Source organism: Ascaphus truei, chromosome 8, assembly GCF_040206685.1.
Source record: "Ascaphus truei isolate aAscTru1 chromosome 8, aAscTru1.hap1, whole genome shotgun sequence".
In the NCBI taxonomy this organism is placed as follows: Eukaryota; Metazoa; Chordata; class Amphibia; order Anura; family Ascaphidae; genus Ascaphus; species Ascaphus truei.
Genome location: NC_134490.1, coordinates 6,694,747 through 6,716,797, shown reverse-complemented (window position 1 = coordinate 6,716,797; position 22,051 = coordinate 6,694,747). Strand labels below are relative to the sequence as shown.

Genomic DNA, 22,051 nt, shown 5'->3' with positions numbered 1-22,051 from the left:
AACAGCAGTGACACATACCCATTCCCCCCACCTTCTGCAGGAACAGCAGGGACACATACCCATTCTCCCCACCTTCTGCAGGAACAGCAGGGAGACATACCCATTCCACCCACCTCCTACAGGAACAGCGGGGACATATACCCATCCCCCCCCCCTCCTACAGGAGCAGCGGGGACACATACCCATTCCCCCCACCTCCTACAGGAACAGCGGGGACACATACCCATTCACCCCACCTCCTACCGGAACAGCAGGGACACATACCCATTCCCCCCACCTCCTACAGGAACAGCAGGGACACATACCCATTCCCCCCACCTCCTGCAGGAACAGCGGGGACACATACCCATTCCCCCCACCTCCTACAGGAACAGCGGGGACACATACCCATTCCCCCCACCTCCTGCAGGAACAGCAGGGACACATACCCATTCCCCCCACCTCCTGCAGGAACAGCGGGGACACATACCCATTCCCCCCACCTCCTGCAGGAACAGCAGGGACACATACCCATTCTCCCCACCTCCTACAGGAACAGCAGGGACACATACCCATTCCCCCCACCTCCTGCAGGAACAGCGGGGACACATACCCATTCCCCCCACCTCCTACAGGAACAGCGGGGACACATACCCATTCCCCCCACCTCCTGCAGGGACACATACCCATTCCCCCCACCTCCTGCAGGAAGAGGAGGGACACATACTCCCCCCCCCCCCCTACAGAAACAGCAGGGACACATACTCATTCCCCCCCACCTCCTGCAGGAACAGATGGGACACATACCCATTCCCCCCACATCCTGCAGGAACAGCAGGGACACATACCCATTCCCCCCACCTCCAACAGGGACACATACCCATTCCCCCCACCTCCTACAGTAACAACAGGGACACATACCCATTCCCCCCACCTCCTACAGGAACAGCAGGGACACATACCCATTTCCCCCACCTCCTACAGGAACAGCAGGGACACATACCCAGTCCCCCCACATCCTACAGAAACAGCAGGGACACATACCCATTCACCCCACCTCTTGCAGGTAGAGGAGGGACACATACCCCCCCCCCTACAGAAACAGCAGGGACACGTACCCATTCCCCCACCTCCTACAGGAACAACAGGGACACATACCCATTCTCCTCACCTCCTACAGGAACAGCAGGGACACATACCCATTCCCGCCACCTCCTACAGGAACAGCAGGGACACATACCCATTCCTCCCACCTCCTACAGAAACAGCAGGGACACATACCCATTCCCCCCACCTCCTACAGGAACAGCAGGGACACATACCCATTCCCCCCACCTCCTACAGAAACAGCAGGGACACATACCTATTCACCCCACCTCTTGCAGGAAGAGGAGGGACACATACCCACCCCCCTTCAGAAACAGCAGAGACACATACCCATTCCCCCCACCTTCTACAGGAACAGCAGGGACACATACCCATTCCCTCCACCTCCTACAGAAACAGCAGGGACACATACCCATTCCCCCCACCTCCTACAGAAACAGCAGGGACACATACCCATTCCCCCCACCTTCTACAGGAACAGCGGGGACACATACCCATTACCCCCACCTTCTACAGGAACAGCAGGGACACATACCCATTCCCCCCACCTCCTACATGAACAGCAGGGACACATACCCATTCCCCCCACCTCTTGCAGGAAGAGGAGGGACACATACCCACCCCCCTTCAGAAACAGCAGAGACACATACCCATTCCCCCCACCTTCTACAGGAACAGCAGGGACACATACCCATTCCCTCCACCTCCTACAGAAACAGCAGGGACACATACCCATTCCCCCCACCTCCTGCAGGAACAGCAGGGACACATACCCATTCTCCCCACCTCCTACAGGAACAGCAGGGACACATACCCATTCCCCCCACCTTCTACAGGAACAGCAGGGACACATACCCATTCCCCCCACCTCCTACATGAACAGCAGGGACACATACCCATTCCCCCCACCTCCTGCAGGAACAGCAGGGACACATACATCTTGAAATTACTTATTCAGGGACAATTTTGAGAGTCTCCGGAAGACTGTTCCAGTTGTGGGGTGCACGGTAAGAGGAGGTGCGGCCGGATACTTTGCTGAACCTTGGGACTGTGAACAGTCTTTTGGAGTCAGATCTCAGATGATAAGTGCTGCATGTGGTAGGGGTGAGGAGCTTGTTCACGTTGACGGGTAGCTTGCCCAGAAAGTATTTGAAGTCAACAGAGGAAAATTTTGCTTTGCGTCTGGACTGAAGGGATATCCAATCTAGTTCTTTGAGCATTTCGCAGTGATGTGTGTTGTAATTACATTGTATGACAAAGTGGCGTATTGAGTAGAGGGTGTCTAGTTTGCTAGGGTGAGTTTGGGGGGGCTGTATTATACAGTAGATACTATGGGTACTATGCACCCATAGTAGATAATTGGCATTAGCATCTGCTGTGCGATGCGCTTTCTGACCAGCAGGCTTAGGGAGGATTTGTTCCTATAATATCAATATACAACCCAATATCAAATGGGAGTCAAACCAATTCACAGATACTTAAAACTAGTGACAGGGGCTAGAATGGTGTTAGCGTTGGTTCTGTTGTTGGTAGCTTTAGAAATGTAGCCTTAGTCCCAAATACCATCCTTACAGTTTTGTCTGTATTTAAAAACTGTTTGTTTTGGGAAATCCAATATTCAGGTCTTCAAAAATTAGTTTGAGGTACGTGTCCAAGGTCAGTGAGGCTAAGACTGTGTGCACACAGTATAACATTGTGTCATCCGCAAACGTGCTCTGAAGCTGTCTTACCAGCTGTGGATAGATCATTAATGATGACTGAAAAGAGTAGGGAACCCAGAACAGAGCCTTGCGGGACCCCTCTCACCTACCACATACCTCTCACCTCCTCCTATATACACACGAGGGACACATACTGTTCTTCTCCCCTCCTACAGAAAGGTCAGGGACACATATCTCTCATCCTTCCTCCTAAAGTATCATCGGGGAAACATATCTCTCACCCCATCGTCTTTTCGCAGAGACATTCAACATATATACCGTCCACCTCCTAGAGTAACATTAAATACTCACATCCCTCTTCTTACAGGGGCACATCCTCCTTTCCCTTTAACCCACTGATTCTCAGCTGTATAGGATCAGCCAGACTATATTTGAGCATATAATAGAATAGGAATTTGTGGGGGGAGGATCTATGTGGAAGTGTCCCAGACAGTCACACGGCAGACGTTTAGTTCCCATCATGCACCCATCTAAGTCACAATAAAAGGTAAAGAATGAAACCTTTCCCCATTCAGTAGCTTATCAGGGCTTCTCCACCGGCTGCTGCATTAAACCTACAGTATCTGAAGAGGCCAGATCAGGAAAGTGAGCAGAGTTGTGGCATGGGAGAGAGGATGCATCTGGAAGGCTGAGCAGGCAACTTCCTTCCAGCGAGACCCAGTCAGAGAAGTCAGTGATGTGCGAATCTCTGGCTGTGGCTTACACTCGGGTGGTAAGAGCCCAGCACTTACCATCACATGTCACGAGCAGGCTGGTCCATTCGCCCGGTTCAGTCTAGCCCTTGCCCCAGTGTAGTCTTGGATTTGGCGTCTCTGTTTTAAATAATGGAAATCTGTTTTAAATGGAACATGAACAGCAGCGTAAGTCCCAGACAGCATGAGCAGGAGGTTAAAACCTAGAAATGAAATCAGATCTCCCTGAAGGCACTGGGTAATCGTCTGCCATACAGTACGGGCTAGATTGAAGGAACTAGAAAAAGACAACGGTGGAATGAATGGATGGGGGGTCAAGTCTCGACATTTCTAATTAGCATGAGATCAACAGGCGATTACAGCAGAGTTCTGTTTGTAATTCTGATGCAAGTGCCCGTAGTACCTGTTATCCCCGTGTAAGAAGCCTGTCTCCACGTGGATTAGTGGATACGGTGTTCATCATGCATGGATCCTCGTGTGCACTGCAGGCTTGTTACTACTGTCACACATAAGGGGCCATTCATCGCAGGCCGAAATTGGGCAAATACGATGGATCCGGCTCTATCAAACAGAAAATCCCTTTGCTTCCACTATGTAACATCTATGATATGTGTCTATGGTATGTTTTTGATCAATCTGCTGCCTCTGTATTATACTTCTGTATAATATGATTAAAAGAATATGAGAAGCAACACATCTTCATTTTGTGGAGTGTCTGGTGGGGAGGGCTGTAGGTATCCATGTGTTTAATACACATCCTGGGGGTATGGATCAAATCCAACTGTGCCCTTAAAATACTCACCAAGGCCCTTATTAATTAAGCTTACAATATTGCCGATCGCAGCAAGATTCCAACATTGTCCGTAGTGCAGCTTAATGAATCCGGGCCTAAGGGGGTTATTCATTAAGGTGTGATAGTTCTGATTAGGATCTAACACATAAACTTCTGCTCAAGTCAATAGGCGTTTCTCTGCAGTAGTGTCTGATGGATGACCCCTTAACTGTTCAGTGTCGGACTGGGGCAACTGGTGGCCACAACGGAATGTTATTGCTTGACCTTCTGACCCCAACGCAGAGCCCTGGCCAAACCCTCCCCGCTTGTTTTTCCTCAGGTTCCACTAGCCCCGACCACTACCCCATACGTGTGCAGACCCAGACAGTAGGCGGTGTGGGGGGAATTTCCCTGGTTCCCCAATATGCCGATTTGGACCTGTAAGAAATGCATTTAAAATGTGTCTTGCAGTGCAATTGTTCAAGATGTTTCGCCTCCCCTTACACTCCTTCTACTGGTCTTGCCCTTTGAGCAGTGATTATGCTGTGAAATTAGGGAGAGCATACAGGGATCACATATTACACGGGCACATATCAACTGTTCTATGTCACTGCTGTCACTTTTTACCTGTGCCAAGTCCAAGATGCGTGCGAATCTGGTTGCCTTTCCTAGGCGCTTGATACAGATAAGCCCCAGGTCGTACCTCTGCTGTGATAGGCTTTTAACAAAAGGTTCTCAGAGAGATGCCCCTCTAACAGCACACAGGTGTACACCCGGCTCAGGTATATTAATAATGTGCATGGAATGCATCTCATTCATGGTCCCAGAGAACTCAATGGTACTGGCCTCTCCTGGTTCTGAATGGGTTAGCATGTTTCAAGCTGACGTCTGCTGAACTGGCTTTTACATTTAAGCGATTGCAGCAAATACTTAACAAATCTTCGGAGTGCAATTAAGAAGCTGCTCATTGCCCGCTGTGGAATGCTTACTTCACACATTTCTTTTTTTATTTTATTGTTTTTTTTTCCGCTTTCATATTATGCGGCGTTCTTCATTGAAATCACTTGGATGGTACCCAGACAGGCTTTTAGCAAGGTGCATGAAAGATGGATTAAAGGGAGAGAGCTCACCTAATCAACACTTTCCCTGCCACCTAATCAACACTCGCTTCCTCCTTTCAAAAATGTTTAATAGCTTTTTAGGTTTAATCTTGACGGCCTGCCCCAAATGCACAGTGGCAATTATACACGGTGTAAGTGAAAACAGAGCTATAAAACAGCTCTAAGGATATACACGGTGATGGCCAACTTTGCTGGGCTCCTCAAATATGATATATTAATATGTAATTCCAGAAATGCGGCTACAAAATAGGAAATGTCTGTAAAGTTTCAAAAGATCGAAAAGACAAGTGCACAAAAATATAATATCAATATCCATTTGATCTAAGCTAGTAGAACTGGAATTGTAGCTGTCATTTAAGGAGAATCGCTGTGTTATTGTGTTTATGTTGACCATTTCAGACTCCACAAAGGATGACACCTCATTCATCCCCAGTCCTATGTATAGACATGTGTGCGTAAGCCCTCGCGTGGGGAAGTGCTCTGCTTCTGCACAGGAAAGTTCAGTAGCGCCTGGAAGGCATTCGGATCAAAGAGGGAGATTTGCCGTTTACAGCAAACACTCACAATTATGACAACATTTTATAACATGAAGCTTCAGTCTCACTCAGCAACATATTTTCAATTTGCAATAAACTGCGTGTAAACTTTTCACGGTTTGCATTATTGTTAAAGATCTGAGAGATGTTACTGTATACTATACTGTATACAATCTGAGAGGCGTTACTGTATACAATCTTTTCAACTGTATTTCAAAGCACAGCCAAACTCAACCAGGCTACGGCGGGTAGCAAAGTGACCAAGCCCTCCACTGTACAAAATACAGCGAATATATAATACTAGCTGAGAGACCCGGCGTTGCCTGGGATGTAAATGCGTAATAGGTAGTATTATTTATAAATCGTGGAACAATAGGTGACTGTTTGTTGTAAAGGTTGGATAATAATATTGAAAAGAAAGATGGAAGAAAATGTAATACGATGTTGTATAAAAATGGTTTATTGTAACCACACCACAGTACAATGTATATTTTGTTGGCATAAGTGATGTAAAAATCTGAGTCGTGTGTCCTGCTAGGGTGTGAGGCGGCGGGTGGCGCGTGGGTTGTGAGTGCTGTGTGCGAGTGGGGGTCCTGCTAGGGTGTGAGGCGGCGGGTGGTGCGTGGGTTGTGAGTGCTGCCTGTGAGTGGGGGTCCTGCAAGGGTGTGAGGCGGCGGCTGGCGCGTGGGTTGTGAGTGCTGTCTGTGAGTGGGGGTCCTGCTAGGGTGTGAGGCGGTGGGTCAGTGATGTCGGTGCGTAGGGGCGGGAGGCAGCAGGTGTGTGTGGCGGCAGGTATGTGTCGAGTGTGGCGGGTGTCTGTTGAGTGCGTGCAGCGGCTGTGAGGCGGTGGGTGAAAGGCAGAGGCGGCCGGAGTAAGGGCGGGTGAAAGGCAGAGGCGGGGGTGGGGAGGCGGTAAGGCGGGCATGAAGGCGAAGGGCGGCGGGAAGGGGTGGAGGAGGGGGGCAAGGGGTGGAGGAGGGGGGCAAGGGGTGGAGGAGGGGGGCAAGGGGTGGAGGAGGAGGGGGGAAGGGTTAGAGGAGGGGGGGGAAGGGTTAGAGGAGGGGGGGAAGGGTTAGAGGAGGGGGGGGAGGGTTAGAGGGGGGGGGGAAGGGTTGGAGGAGGGGGGGGAAGGGTTAGAGGAGGGGGGGAAGGGTTAGAGGAGGGGGTGGAAGTGTGGGAGGGGGTGGGAGGGGAAAGGGGAAAAAGAGGTGGAGGGGGGGGGGGAAGAGGAGCGGAGGGGGGGTGGAAAGGGGAGCGGAGGGGGGGTGAAGGGGAGCGGAGGGGGGGAAGGGGAGCGGAGGGGGGGAAGGGGAGCGGGGGGGGAAGGGGAGCGGGGGCGAAGGGGAGCGGGGGGGGAAGGGGAGAAGTGGTGGGAAGGGGGAGGAGGTGGTGGGAAGGGGGAGGAGGGGGAAGGTGGTGGGAAGGGGGAGGAGGGGGGAGGTGGTGGGAAGGGGGGGAGGGGGGAGGTGGTGGGAAGGGGGGAGGGTGGAGGTGGTGGGAAGGGGGGGAGGTGGTGGGAAGGGGGGGAGGTGGTGGGAAGGGGGGGCGGTGGTGGAAAGGGGGGGGAGGTGGTGGGAAGGGGGGGAGGGGTGAGGTGGTGGGAAGGGGGAGGAGGTGGGAAGGGGGAGGCGGAGGGAAGGCGGGGGGTGGGAGGCGGGGGGAAGGCGGGGGGTGGGAGGAGTTGGGAAGGCGGGGGGTGGGAGGTGGTGGGATGGCGGGGGTGGGAGGCGGTGGGAAGGGGGGTGGGAGGCGGTGGGAAGGGGGGGGGAGGCGGTGGGAAGGGGGGGGGAGGCGGTGGGAAGGGGGGTGGGAGGCGGTGGGAGGCGGTGGGAAGGGGTGGGGGGAGGCGGTGGGAAGGGGTGGGGGGAGGCGGTGGGAAGGGGGGCTGGGAGGCGGTGGGAAGGGGGGCTGGGAGGCGGTGGGAAGGGGGGGAAGGGGGGAGGCGGTGGGAAGGGGGGGGGGGGGCGGTGGGAAGGGGGGGGAGGCGGTGGGAAGGTGGAGGGAAGGGGGGAGGCGCTGGGAAGGGGGGGGAGGCGGTGGGAAGGGGGGGGAGGCAGTGGGAAGGGGGGGGGAGGCGGTGGGAAGGGGGGGTGGAGGGGAGGTGAAGGGGAGGTGAAGGTGGGGGGGTGGAGGGGGGGGTGGAGGGGAGGTGAAGGGGGGGTGGAGGGGAGGTGAAGGGGGGGGAGTGGAAGGGAGGTGAAGGGGGGGGGGTGGAAGGGAGGTGAAGGGGGGGGGTGGAGGGGAGGTGAAGGGGGGGGTGGTGAAGGGGGGGGTGGAGGGGAGGTGAAGGGGGGGTGGAGGGGGGGAGGTAAATGGGGAGGTGAAGGGGGGTGGAAGGGAGAAGTGGAGTGAGGGGAGGTGAAAGGGGGTGGGTGAGGGGAGGTGAAGGCCGCTCACTCACCCGTCCGGCAGGTCCCACGTGGATCTGAGGCGGGAGGCAGCGTGTTGTGGCCGCTCTCCCGCTGTGTCCCGGCCGCTCGCTCGCTCCCCCGCTGACTGTAGCGGCGCCGGGGGGGGGGGGGAGGGGGTATCGGGGAGACACTGACACTGGAGGGGAGGGGGGGGGTGGAGGGGAGGTGAAGGCCGCTCACTCACCCATCCGGCAGGTCCCACGTGGATCTGAGGCGGGAGGCAGCGTGTTGTGGCCGCTCCCCCGCTGTGTCCCGGGCGCCGCCATCTTGGGCACTCGGCGCCGCGAGGCAGCCTGCCTGGCCACTGGCTGTTCCCCCGCCGGGGAGGGGTGAGTTGTAGCGCCGGGGAGGGGGGGGAATGTATATGTGTGGGGGGGGAGAGGTGGGAGATATAGAGGGGGGGTCTCGCACGGCCGCTGACACTGGGTGGGGGGGGGGCGCTGAAGGGGTAATAATAGTGTGTGTGTGTCCCGCTGACTGTAGCGGCGCCGGGGGAGGGGGGGTCGGGGTGAAAGCGCGGGAGACACGGGGAGAGGAGGAGGTGCGCGTGGGTGCTGCTAACACTGTGAGCCCCGCTAATGTATGTAACAGTGTGTGTGTCACTGTGTGTGTGTGTGTGTCCCTGTGTGTGTGTCTGTGTCCCTGTGTGTGTGTGTGTGTGTGTGTGTGTGTGTGTGTGTGTGTGTGTGTGTGTGTGTGTGTGTGTGTGTGTGTGTGTGTGTGTGTGTGTGTGTGTGTGTGTGTGTCTGTGTCCCTGTGTGTGTGTGTGTGTGTGTGTGTGTGTGTCACTGTGTCTGTGTGTGTCCCCCTGTGTGTGTGTGTGTGTGTGTGTGTGTCCCTGTGTGTGTGTGTGTGTGTGTGTGTGTGTGTGTCCCTGTGTGTGTGTGTGTGTGTGTGTGTGTGTGTGTGTGTCCCCCTGTGTGTGTCCCCCTGTGTGTGTCCCCCTGTGTGTGTGTGTGTCCCTGTGTTCCCTGTGTGTGTGTGTCCCTGTGTGTCCTTTGGCCCGTCACTCCGCCTCAGGCCAATGAGAGGTGTGCGGGGGCGGGCGGGCCAAGGGACCAATGAGATTTCCCCTAGGGACACCGGACATCCAGACAGGCAGGCAAACATACAGTGCTTTCACTAATATAGTATAAGATACTAGCTGATATACCCGGCGTTGCCCGGGATGTAAATCCGTAATAGGTAGTATTATTTATAAATCGTGGAACAATAGGTGACTATTTGTTGTAAAGGTTGGATAATAATGTTGAAAAGAAAGATAGAAGAAAATGTAATACGATGTTGTATAAAAATGGTTTATTGTAAACACACCACAGTACAATGTATATTTTGGTGACATAAGTGATGTGAAAATGTGAGGCGTGTGTCCTGCTAGGGTGTGAGCGTGTGTGAGGCGGCAGGTGGGTGTTCAGTACAGGTGGCGCGTGGGTAGTGAGTGCTGGCTGTGGGTCGGGGTCCTGCTAGGGTGTGAGGCGGCGGGTGTGTGGCGAGTGCGGGTGACAGCTGGTCAGTGATATTGTTGCATAGGGGCAGGATGCGGCAGGTGTGTGTCGAGTGTGTGGGGTGGGTGAGAGGCGGCGGGTGTGTGTCGAGTGTGGCGGGTGTCTGTTGAGTGCGTGCGGCGGCTGTGTGGCGCAGGGGTGTGAGCGGTGGGCGGGTGAAAGGCAGAAGTGCGGGTGGGCGAAAGGCAGAGGCGGGAGGGCGGACGAAAGTCGTTGAAGAAGGGGAGGTGAGGTCGGAGGGGTGGTAAGGGGGGGTGGTGAGGGGAGGTGAAGGGGGGGCGGAGGGGAGGTGAACGGGGGGCGGAGGGGAGGTCGGAGGGGAGGTGAGGAGGATGGGTGGTGAGGGGGGGTGGTGGGGGATGGTGAGGGGAGGTGAAGGAGGGGCGGAGGGGAGGTGAAGGGGGGGCGGAGGGGAGGTGAAGGGGGGTGGAGGGGAGGTGAAGGTGGAGTGGAGGGGGGGTGGAGGGGAGGTGAAGGGGGGGTGGAGGGGATGTGAAGGGGGGGAGGTGGAGGGGGGGAGGTGGAGGGGGGGTGGGGGGGAGGTGGAAGGGATGTGAAAGGGGGGAGGTGGAGGGGGGGAGGTGGAGGGGGGGTGGGGGGGAGGTGGAGGGGATGTGGAAGGGGGGGAGGTGGAGGGGGGGTGGGGGGGAGGTGGAGGGGATGTGGAAGGGAGGGGAAGTGGAGTGAGGGGAGGTGGAGGGGAGGTGAAGGGGGGTGAGGGGAGGTGAAGGGGGGTGAGGGGAGGTGAAGGGGGGTGAGGGGAGGTGAAGGCCGCTCACCCGTCCGGCCGCTCACTCACCCGTACGGAAGCTCCCACGTGGATCTGAGGCGGGAGGCAGCATGTTTTGGCCGCTCCCCCGCTGTGTCCCGGGCGCGCGCTCGCTCTGCTCCCCCGCTGACTGTAGCGGCGCCGGGGGGGGGGGGAGTGGAGGGGAAGTGAGTGAGGGGAGGTGAAGGCCGCTCACTCACCCGTCCGGCAGCTCCCTCACCCGTCCGGCAGCTCCCTCACCCGTCCGGCAGCTCCCACGTGGATCTGAGGCGGGAGGCAGTGTGTTGTGGCCGCTCCCCCGCTGTGTCCCGGGCGCTCGCTCCGCTCCCCCGCTGACTGTAGCAGCGCCGGGGGGCGTGAAAGCGCGGGAAACAGGGAGAGGCGGAGGAAGAGGCGGAGCTTCCGGGACCGGCAGGTAAGAGAGCGGGAGATGTGCTGCTAACACTGTGAGCCCCGTTAATGTATGTAACACCCCCCCCCCCTAGTGTGTGTGTGTGTGTGTGTGTGTGTGTGTGTGTGTGTGTGTGTGTGTGTGTCTCCTTCACTCCGCCTCAGGCCAATGAGAGGTGTGCGGGGGCGGGCGGGCCAAGGGAGCAATCTCATTGGCCTGGCCCAAGGTCCAATGAGATTGCCGCTAGGGACACGGGGAGGGGCACAGGGAGACACATACAGACACGGACACATAGGACACTTTCAGAAATATATAGTAAGATATGGCCTTAGGGTTCTTGGGACCCCGGGCCAGAGAGTCATTGGGGGCCCCTTAGAGGTTTGAATTTGATGACCTCTGATTTTATGGTTTTATCCTGTCGATGAAACGACAATAAAAGTATCATAATACATCCAGTGTAATTCAGATTTATTACAACTGGAGCAGCAACGTAACTACCGCTCGGGATTCCGGGGAACGTCCCGTGAGGGGGGGGGGGCCCTGGGGGGCGAAGGGAGTCTTGATCCTAATGACAGACTCTTGATGACCCCTTCCCCCCCTCAAGCGGTTACAGAAGCGCCCACACTCTTCCCCACAGCGATTAAACTGATTGCCGGGGAGAGAGTGGGGCCTATGTAACACAGCAGCCCTCCTCCATGACGTTGCAGAGTCATGTGACACTGTGTCATCATGGCGACGTGTTGCCATGGCAAGGCGCTGAGATGTGACGCGTGATGTCATGACCCCGCCAGGGGCCCCTTATGGCGAAGTTACGCTACTGAAGTGATAATTCTTTATCATTTTAAACTTTGAAAATGACCTCTCACCAGACAAAACTGTTACAAGAACAGTGAGAGTAATGCAAAGCCCTACACATACACGTGGGTGACTATCTCAGTGTTGGACTAATGAATAAACTGAAGGGTTATAAAGCTGGGACTTTTCCTTCAGGTTGCCTATATAACCTAAAACAACTCCTGATTTCAGTCAGCAAATCTTCGCCTCCCTTTTCAAGGTTATCTTCACCCATTTTAGCCAAAGATTTTACACCAAATCCATACTTCTCCTTAACCTGCACCATTTGTTTAAATCTAGTTTAGCAATTGTTTCGTCCACCCTAACATTACAGAATAGAATGCAATGATTTGCAAACATTTGGGGGGCCCCTACAGGGTGGGGCCCCTAAAGGGTGGGCCCCGGGCAGTTGCCAGGTTTGCCAGGTTTGCCTAAGGCCTTTGTTGATATTCATATATGCAGAGCCAGAGCGCGGACTGAACTTTTCATCACATATATGCATGTATGGTATCCAAACCTCTTTTATCCACCCCATTGTTACATGCCATGCACTGGCTGAGCAGCAGACAAGGATTCTGGGTAGTGGCATGCAAATGAGCAGCCAGTGGGCATATTACTTTTAGCTTCCTATCAATTTTGTACATGGATTCCCTACAGCTTCTGCTGCCTGATACATTACACAGCATTCACTACCCAGAAAGCCCCCTGAGGCAGGGGACGCCTTTCTGTTGTCTGCCTTTGTCTTAACATCTATGCTCTCTTTTGCCATACAATCTTATTGTCCTCCTTCCCACATTGTACTGCGCTACGAAATATGCCGGTGGCATACAAATAAAAGATAATAATATTAATACTTATCTGCAGCTGGAAAACCTGAAGATACAATCATGGATAATATATATATATACCACAATTAGATAACTTATTGTGGGTGAAAAAGGTGACGAAAAACCCTCCACCGTAAAGCATATAGCAAATATAAAGCATTTCCCAGAATCCCTTGCTGCAGTGGAAGTGCTGTATGCTAGGTGATAATGGCGAAAGGCAGGGTTGCAGATCTGTCCATGACATGTGAATGTGCTCACAAGTGACCTTTTTATTTGATGTGTGTGCGTGTGTGTGTATGTACTGTGTGTGTGTGTGTGTGTGTGTGTGTGTGTGTGTGTGTGTGTGTGTGTGTGTGTGTGTGTGTGTGTGTGTGTGTGTGTGTGTGTGTGTGTGTGTGTGCCATGGTATGTGTGTGTGTGTGTGTGTGTGTGTGTGTGTGTGTGTGTGTGTGTGTGTGTGTGTGTGTGTGTGTGTGTGTGTGCGCGCCATGGTATGTGTGCGTGTGTGTGTGTGTCAGAGTATGTGTTTGTGTGTGTGTGTCACAGTATGGGTGTGTGTGTGTCACATAATGTGTGTGTGTGTGTGTGTGTGTGTGTCAGAGTATGTGTTTGTGTGTGTGTGTCACAGTATGGGTGTGTGTGTGTCACATAATGTGTGTGTGTGTGTGTGTGTGTGTGTGTGTGTGTGTGTGTGTGTGTGTGTGTGTGTGTGTGTGTGTGTGTGTGTGTGTGTGTGTGTGTGTGTGTGTGTGTGTGTGTGTATATATATACTTTATATGTATATATATTTGCTTTCAAAGCACAGGAAGTTCCATCTGATATTCAATACATGCTGCTTTTGACGGTGGTAATGAAGGATTATAACTAAGTACGGTATTACAATGTTGCAGTGATTCATCTCAGTGTGAAGGGATTTCTGCTAAAAGTCACATTGGCGGCCATATTTAATAGGCCCGGCAAAAAAATAATTTGACATTTCTTTGAAATAGGAAACTGCTGGCGAATGAGTGACATGTAATTGGGCAAAAAAAAAAAAAAAGAAGAGGAAGAAGAAGATAATAGACAACTTAGAAAAAAATATTTAGTGCGGCTTAGAGTTTCAGCAGCAATCACTTCCTAGTAACCTGTTGTGTTCTCACACTGAGGAAATGTCGCAGTTATTCCAAAATTGGAGGTCACTGGGTGAATAATAAATCTTTTCTTGGAAACTGCGTGGGGTTGATTCTTTTTCAGGGGCTCCTGATTGCAGCGAGACCCCTTCCCGGCCTTAATACGCACAGTGCTGTTTTATGTCGCCGTTCTGCTGCCGGAAAACTTTGATAAATAGATCCTTCAGTGTCTGGTTTTAATCGTCCCGACAACTATTTCTTGGAAACAGAAAAACGACAGTGTTTTTGGGGGGTGGAGTGGGGGTTAAATCAAAATATCTGATCCGGAGGAAAAACAGTGCATTTGCACGTCTCCGGCAGGTTTGCAACCCCTGTCTGTCCCCATTATCACTTAGCAAACAGTGCTGCAGCCAGGGAATCTGGGTAATGACATGCAAATGAGCGCAGTGTGTCACTCTTTTCTTCGTATCCATTATAACATGGGACCCCTATAAGCATACGCCTGCCGCATTACACAGCTTTTCAGCACAGCAGGGGTTAAAGAAGTGCAGAGCCAGTAGCCCGACTCACAGACAGACGATTTAATCTTTTGGGTCTCAGCAGGAAGGGGTTGGTTGCTGGCTTTGCAATGTGAAGCTGGTTCGTGGGTATAACCAGACATTAAAAAAGTTACGGTGGGTAAAAAAATATTGGGCTGGGCCTATAGGGACCTGTAACGCCGTCTGCAGACGCTACACATCTACAGGGATAATAGTCGCCTAAGGCAGGGGTGCTCAACTCCCATCCTCGTGACCCACCAATAGGTCAAGTATTCAGGATGACACGGCTTCAGCACAATTGGCTTAATCAGTCCCTGCTTCAGCACAGGTGGCTCAATCAGTGGCTCAGTCTTTGACTGAGCCACTGATTAAGCCATCTGTGCTTAAGCTGGGATATCCTGAAAACCTGACCTGTTGGGGGGGGGGGGCTTAAGGACTGGAGTTGAGCACCCCTGGCCTAAGGTGCTCTGTGTATATTTAGCTACTTCGTCAGCACAGCTTGGTGCTAAAACAAGATGGCTGCTGCGTAAGCAAGGCGTCACCTGAGCAGGTGTGAGGCTAGTGTGTTGTGTTGTGTTGTGTGCTGTGAGAGGACTTCTCAGCTCCACTGATACATGGAGCTGCATTGACTTCTTCAGTTTCACAGAGACCGGCAAGGTAATGAACCTTAACCAATGGAGCAGCAACCTTTTAATTTCCAAATAGACAGACTCAGCTTATAATAATACCAGAGATAATTAAACTTTACAGCAGCCACTGGAGCTACGGGCAACACCGTAGCATGAACTTGCAGGTCATTAACCCTTAGATAAACATCTCACTTAAAGCTGCAGTCCCCGCTGTTTTGTTTTTATCTGAGCCACGAGGCCTCCTTGGGCTGGTCTGCATTCCCATGGCCTGGGCCGCCGGAGTGGCAGAGAGTGGCAACGTCAAAGAGAGACAGAGAGTGGCAACGTCATCTTCCAGCGGTGTCGCAGCTTTCTATTGGCTGCTGGAGCAAGTCTGCGGCCATATTGTCTTCACTTGCCCGGTCGAAATAACTAGGAAGGGGTCCGTGGAGGTCGGAAGGCCTGCGTGTCAGCTCTGCGGGACCCCTGGTGCAGGAAGTATGTAAAAAATACCCCCACCAAGAAAAAAATGGGACGGCTGCTTTATCCCAGTGCAAGCAACATATCAGTGTAAGTGTTAATAATATCGAGTTCATTTAAATACATTCACCAATTAAATATGAGTTTGAAAAGAGCATGCAAGGGGATACACTATATATATAAAATCCATACAATGTATGAATATTATATAAATAAAGATATATATATATATATATATACTGTATATACATACACACACACACACACACATATGTTTATTAGCTCTTTTAGTTTGCCTCTTCTATATTCATCGTTATTTAGCAGCTGTATTAAACTATATACTACATAATATTATTAATTGTACTGGGGCTTTGGATTGAATTACAGGAAATATATACTTATTCAGTGCCTTTATTAATTATAACATATCTGTACTAAAAATAAATATTAAATTAGGCACACAACTAACAAAGTAAAAAAAAACATATTTACATTATAAGAAAATAACATAGAAATTAGGGCCCTGAGTGATTGTTCATTTTCTTCACCTGGAATCAGTAATACTTCTTTTGAGAAATGACTCTGCCGTTCCCTCTGGGAGACCTGCGCTTTCTCCCAAACACACTCTCACCGAGCACAAAGACTCTGCTCCCCACCGTGTCATTTTCGGGCTGTAATTGCAGAGCTGCGCAGCTCTGCGAGGTTAAAAATAACCTTCTGGTGGGGGAGTGCCGGGATTTGGCATGGAGAGGGGGAGAGAAGCAGCCAACGTGCCCCGCAAAGATGCTGTTCCCATGGCGACGGGTCCTTGGAAGCGTCATGGGATGCTTAAAATCTGGGGTGCTTATAGCGAGGCTATTAACTCTTTTGTTGCCAGAGGGACCGGCAACACATTGCGAAGCAAAGGAGTTTATGTTGCTGATAGCCCCATGGAGCCGCTCTCTGAATATTGAATGGGTTTTATACTTTGTGGGTTTCTTGCCTTGAGTTGAATGACATACTTACAAAGTAGATGAGGTTGAAAAAAGACGTGCCCCTCATGTTCGAACTACACTAAATTTTAATTAAACCATTTTTAATATATGTAATCTATAAGAAAAAAGAAAAGCGCACGCTCTATAGTTCAATAAATGTAATAAACGGGTAAAATATGAAAGGGTGTGAAATGCCAACTCACAAGAAGCCAGATAATATATCGCAGTTTAGCACAGCAGTGCTGGTTACCGCATCAGATGGAAGATATGTGGAACTCCAATCTTGAGCCGTGACATGTCAAGACGGGGTCCTCTCAGATGTTGGTCCTGCCGAAAGTCCAGTAATCACCGGTCCGTGATGGAGGAGAAGAGGAACTGGAGGGGGCGGAGAAGGATGGTATCAGCCTCGTACCAAACCTACGATAGCAGAGGAACCCTCTCAATGCTCGATGTAGAGGAACAACGAGAGTTCAAGCAGTTCGAAAGAGTTTGCGTTCCATGGTGATGTCACTGTGTGACAGATAGTTGCGTCTCAGCTTTCGAACACGATGACATCTACACTGGACAGCCCTGCGCATTTCGTCACTCCTACAAATATGCCTTAATCAGGTGATTAAGGTATATATATATCATCCTCTTCAGCCCTTGTCTGCCCACTGCTGGATGAAGGCCTCCCCAATGATCTCCCGGGTACTGCAGTTGCAGCTTCTCCCCTCCACGTTGCTCCAACACATTTTCTTATTTCATCCTCCCATCTTACTTTTGGTTGGGTACCATTTTTTCCAACGATGGACATTTTTCTTGCGATATGTGTGGCCCACTGCCATTTTAATTTCTTCCCCCTTGCAATAATGTCACAGACGTTAGTTTGGTTTGAAACTCATTCATTCTTTTTCCTGCCTCTTTGGGTGAGACCCAGCATGCGTCTCTCCATACTTCTTTGACTTGTCTGAAGCTTCTGAATTGTCTTCAGATTTAGGGTCCCGATTACACATCCATACATGATATATATATATATATATATATATATATATATATATATATATATATATATATATATATCATTAGCCCTTGTCGATCCACTGCTGGATGAAGGCCTAACTAATGGTCTTCCAGGTACTGCTGTTGCAAGCCTCTTTTCTCGACATTGCTCCAACAAATTTTCTATTCATGTAGATAGATAGATAGATAGATAGATAGATAGATAGATAGATAGATAGGCAAATGTATAAAACAATGAGAGTTAGGCAATACAAATAATAAAAGCCTTCTTCTGCCGTTATTGCGTTAATTATTTGCTTCATTTATTGGCATATATGGGTTTAGTTGCATTTCATTGCAACATTCATTCTTGGCCAATTTAGTTTTCCTCGGGACCCAGAATCCCTGTCCAGAATCTACTTTGTCAGAACATCAGTAGAATTTGCAATATTTCTGAAATATGTTTTTCATCCAGAACTACAGAACTTGCAGTTGTCCTTTGGTCTTTTTGGATTTTACAATTACAGGATTACTGTTTTGTGTTTAATTTACAAGCACCTATGTTCATATTCACTAACTTGTGCTACATTTTACCACCACCTAACGCCCATTCACATGGCCATGTGGTGCTATGTGTCACAGTCTCTCAGATGGCTAAAGGGGGGGGCAAAAAACAGGACCATAACTGCACATGTTTTATCCTCAAAAATCCTATTGAAAGCAACATAGGACTTTTTCTTTGATAAATCTGATGCTAAATTGTGCTCCACTTTTGCAGCTGGGACACTATGGAGATTCATACATTATACTGCGATAGTGCTGATCAGGGCACCATTGCCCAGAAACACCTATTGACATCAAAGGGAGTTTCCGTGCGATAAAACCCTAATCCCAGATTAATTAAATACCATCTTTAACAGAACCCCTTAATTTCTACTCGGTTCCCTCTGTTTTTCTAAAGATATTTGGTAAATATTTGAACCTTTTTAGACGTGGTATAAGGCCTAGTACTTGTATCTTTGTTTGTCTGTCTTAGGTTCCCTTTAAACCACATTACAGGCCACTACTTTATCAGTGGCACTTTAACCAGTTGGAACTGGGAGGATTTGGGGATATTCCGTCCGTGGAAAGTTTGGTGATTCCTAAAATGGGACCAAAATAACTCCATACGTGTCCTCCTGAGAATTCCCCTTTAGCTATCACAAGAGGATTTGCATTGCAGTTGATACATAGGTAGTTCCTCTTTCTGATCAAAGTGTGGCAATATATTGCCATTTAGAAAGGCCGCGCCCCCTCCTTTTCTTCCTCTGTATCCCCCTCTCTTTCTCGCCCCCACACCTCTCCCTGCCCCCCCCCTTGCCACTTTGCGTCCAAAACTCCCCTGTGAAATCCCGTAGTTCAAGAGATGTTAGAGAGACGTTTTCTCGTTAACCCCTTCCCTGCCAGGGTGGGTATTCTCGTCATTCATTTATAAACACGCACAATCCCAGCTCGAACCCCAGGCCCATGATATTCCCAGTTGGATGTAGCATTTGTTTTTTTTTTGTCTTTCATTTATAAGCATCAGCATCGTCTGTATCTTAGCACAATGTGGATTGCAAAACAAGAACACTGTAAAACAGCAGGATAACACACCAGACCGTCCACATGTATCTATGTACCAGGGATCTGATTCCCAAATCTTGTAGCTAATGACAAGCAGCTGACCCTTTTGTATCTCTGTCTGTGTGCCCAATAGAGGAGAGTTCCATTGTACTTCTCCAGCTCCCATTGGTTGTACCTCGGAACCGTCAGCTAGCTCGAGAAGTTGAAGGATTGATGATATATTTGCTGAACTGTCTCACGGCGAAGGCCTTGATCTCTTAGTTCAATACTGTATGTGGATGTACAGAATCAGTGCATCCCCTGTTTAAACCCTATAAACCCTATAATACAGGTGGATTTAAACCCTATAATACAGGTGATCAAGAACCCCCCCCCCACCCCCCCCAAAAACCTGTTAGGTTTTCAGGATATCCCATCTTCTGACTGAGCCACTGATTGAGCCACCTGTGCTGAAGCTGGGATATCCTGAAAACCTGACAGGTTGTTGGGGGGTCTTGAGGACTGGAGTTGAGAACCCCCACTATAATAACTTCATTCCATCATTGCCTTGCTTTGAAATAACCAGGGGACAGTGTACAGGTAACCTCTTGGGACATACTAGGCTGAGCCGTGCTGAGCCGCGCTGAGCAGATGCACTTACCCCCTGCATCTGTCAACAGCGCGGCTTTAGCAGCCGCTTCCGCATGCGTGCGGATGCGTGCAGAGGCTCAGGTATTTTGACGAGACAGGCAAATTTAAAATTTGCCGCTCAGGGAAGCGGAGGAGCGGTCACGTGACCGCTTACATCCAATGAGAGCGAGGGACTAGCCCTGCCTCCCGCCCCGCCTCCGATCCGCCTCCCGACACGCCTCCGTTCCGCCTCCGCCCCGCCTATGCACCGCCCCCAAAGCGCGCTCACTGCCTCGCCTGCCAGGACACAAAAAAGCTTCAGTTTGAGCAGGCGAGGCAGAGCAGGAGCGCTGATCAGCGCGGCCCGAGGCACCATGCCCGAAGCCTAAGTCATCACTGTCAGGCTGATCTGGGTCATTGCTTTTTATGTAATGAGAAAGGGATTCTTTTTTTAAAGACCATCCTATTTGCTGTTCTTACAGCGTTCGTTATTATTATTACGATTATCGTTTATTTATCAAGCGCCAACATATTCCGCCGCTCGGTACAATGAGGGAACAGCATGAGATCAATGACATAATATGAATAAACCGTGGTCTTTTTGAAACTAGTAAATAATGAGACTTTACTCCAGTGTTTAACCCCTTCCCTGACAGAGGCGTCTGTGGCACATTGCATCAGGTTGCTGTATAAAGTGGCGCAGTGCTTTCCTTGCAGGGCCGTTGCTGCAAACGCTGCATCCTTTTCGATGCCCTAATCTGCACAGCCTTCAGCAGCTGGCAGCGCAATATCTGATAATATGTACTTATTTTATTTGTACACGTGACATGTGGGCGCTATCTTTGAAGGACAATCCTCCTGTGCTGTTTTCATGCTCGGGCTGAGAAACTGCAAACTCCTAGTGACTCAGCTTTGGAAAATACAACATGGCTGTTACTAATAATGTGACTCAATTAGCACGTTGTTGTAATTCAGTATTTAGTGCACAGACCACTGTGCTGTCAATTCAAGCATCACATTTTATAATGCAGAGAATGTCAGTGAGTCACTAACCCCTGCGGTGCCAAAGCATGCACTGGCACTGAATCAGTTAAATTCTACTCTGTGTATTCGGTTTTGCAAGGCTCCCTGCAAGCTTTAAATTGTTACTATTTCTTAATACTATTCATAATTATTTTATTTTCTATGCATCCCTACAAAGCCACAGCCATATACCCATTACTATACAGCAGAGAGGATACATACAGTTTAGGATACAGCCAAATGTAGACAATTGAGAATATCAGAAACCTCAAATACATCACAGGTTTTTGAGACATGAAAGTGTCACAAAAGGTAGAAGGGAGTGCCTGCGCCCAGGAGCTTACAATCCAGTGCTAGACATATAAATACTGTAGGAATAAATAAGTGCATTAGTCATCTTGTTCATGGCACAGGGAATACTGTAAGTGCATTTTTTGAGATGGTAAATCATGTATCCTGATGTGGAACCTTTTCATTCTAAAGGGACATCTGGCGTCTTATTCTGCCAGTTTCTATCATGACTTTGGTAAGTGTCTGAGATCAGTTGGCCGCGTTTGTTGTAGCTAAAACGTATGGTATAATTCAATGACAGATCCTCGAGTAAGTGGCATAACTGATTTAGCTGTAGTGGTGGAATTCAGCGATGTTATTTCATTGCGTGTAAGGATGTCAAACATTTTCTCACATGGGATTATCCAACATCCGTCCAGCTTAACTCATCAAAAAGTTTCAACGTTACAAGTGTTGGAGTCATAAGTCCTGACCCAGTTGTATTATGCAGCTGGACACGTGTTCATCCATTAAGTATCTTTGGTATTGTCACAATAGCTTTCAACAGTCAATTCTGGCTATGCCAGTGGACAGGCCCATTATTCTTTATCAGCCAAAGTGACCGTCTGGCCGTTTTTCATTAAAACATCCACATGCACCTCAATACAGGTTTTGGGGCCCAACTCGTCCTGAATGGCCATTCCTGCAGATATAGAATACGGCCGTATGTACATTTAGGCCAAGAAAAATCTGTAAAAGAGCTTGTTTTAAAGTTGTCATCTTCTAAAGACCCAAAATCGGTGCGATATGGGGCATTCTGATGCCAAAAAAAAAGCAATTTTCATGGAAATTTGCTGATTTCAATGAGTGAGACTCAACTGAAGTCTTTGACACATCTGATGGTAAAAATGAGTGCGATAGATTTGGAATAAATGAGATTTGGTGTAAATCAGCTAGTCTTGGCTGCTGGCGTAGGTTACGGGTACCTCAATATTATATTCTTACATTTATGTCACAGTCAAAATACAAGTAATAATCAGGTGGAGAAGCAAGCAGGGAAATGTCATTCCCCTTTTATGATTGTGTCACTTCTGGAGTTAACTACAATTGCATTTATTTGGTCTAAATTATCCTAAAGCTGCCCATGGAATTGACTGGAAGAAATGTATGATATTTCATTTGTCCAGA

General features: G+C 50.1%; 1 protein-coding gene across 2 annotated transcripts in view; it reads left to right on the top strand.

The window, feature by feature from the left end:
* Positions 1-22,051, top strand: part of RASGEF1A (RasGEF domain family member 1A) — a 218,498-nt gene that overhangs the window by 152,562 nt on the left and 43,885 nt on the right. The gene's annotated exons all lie outside the window — the stretch shown is intronic.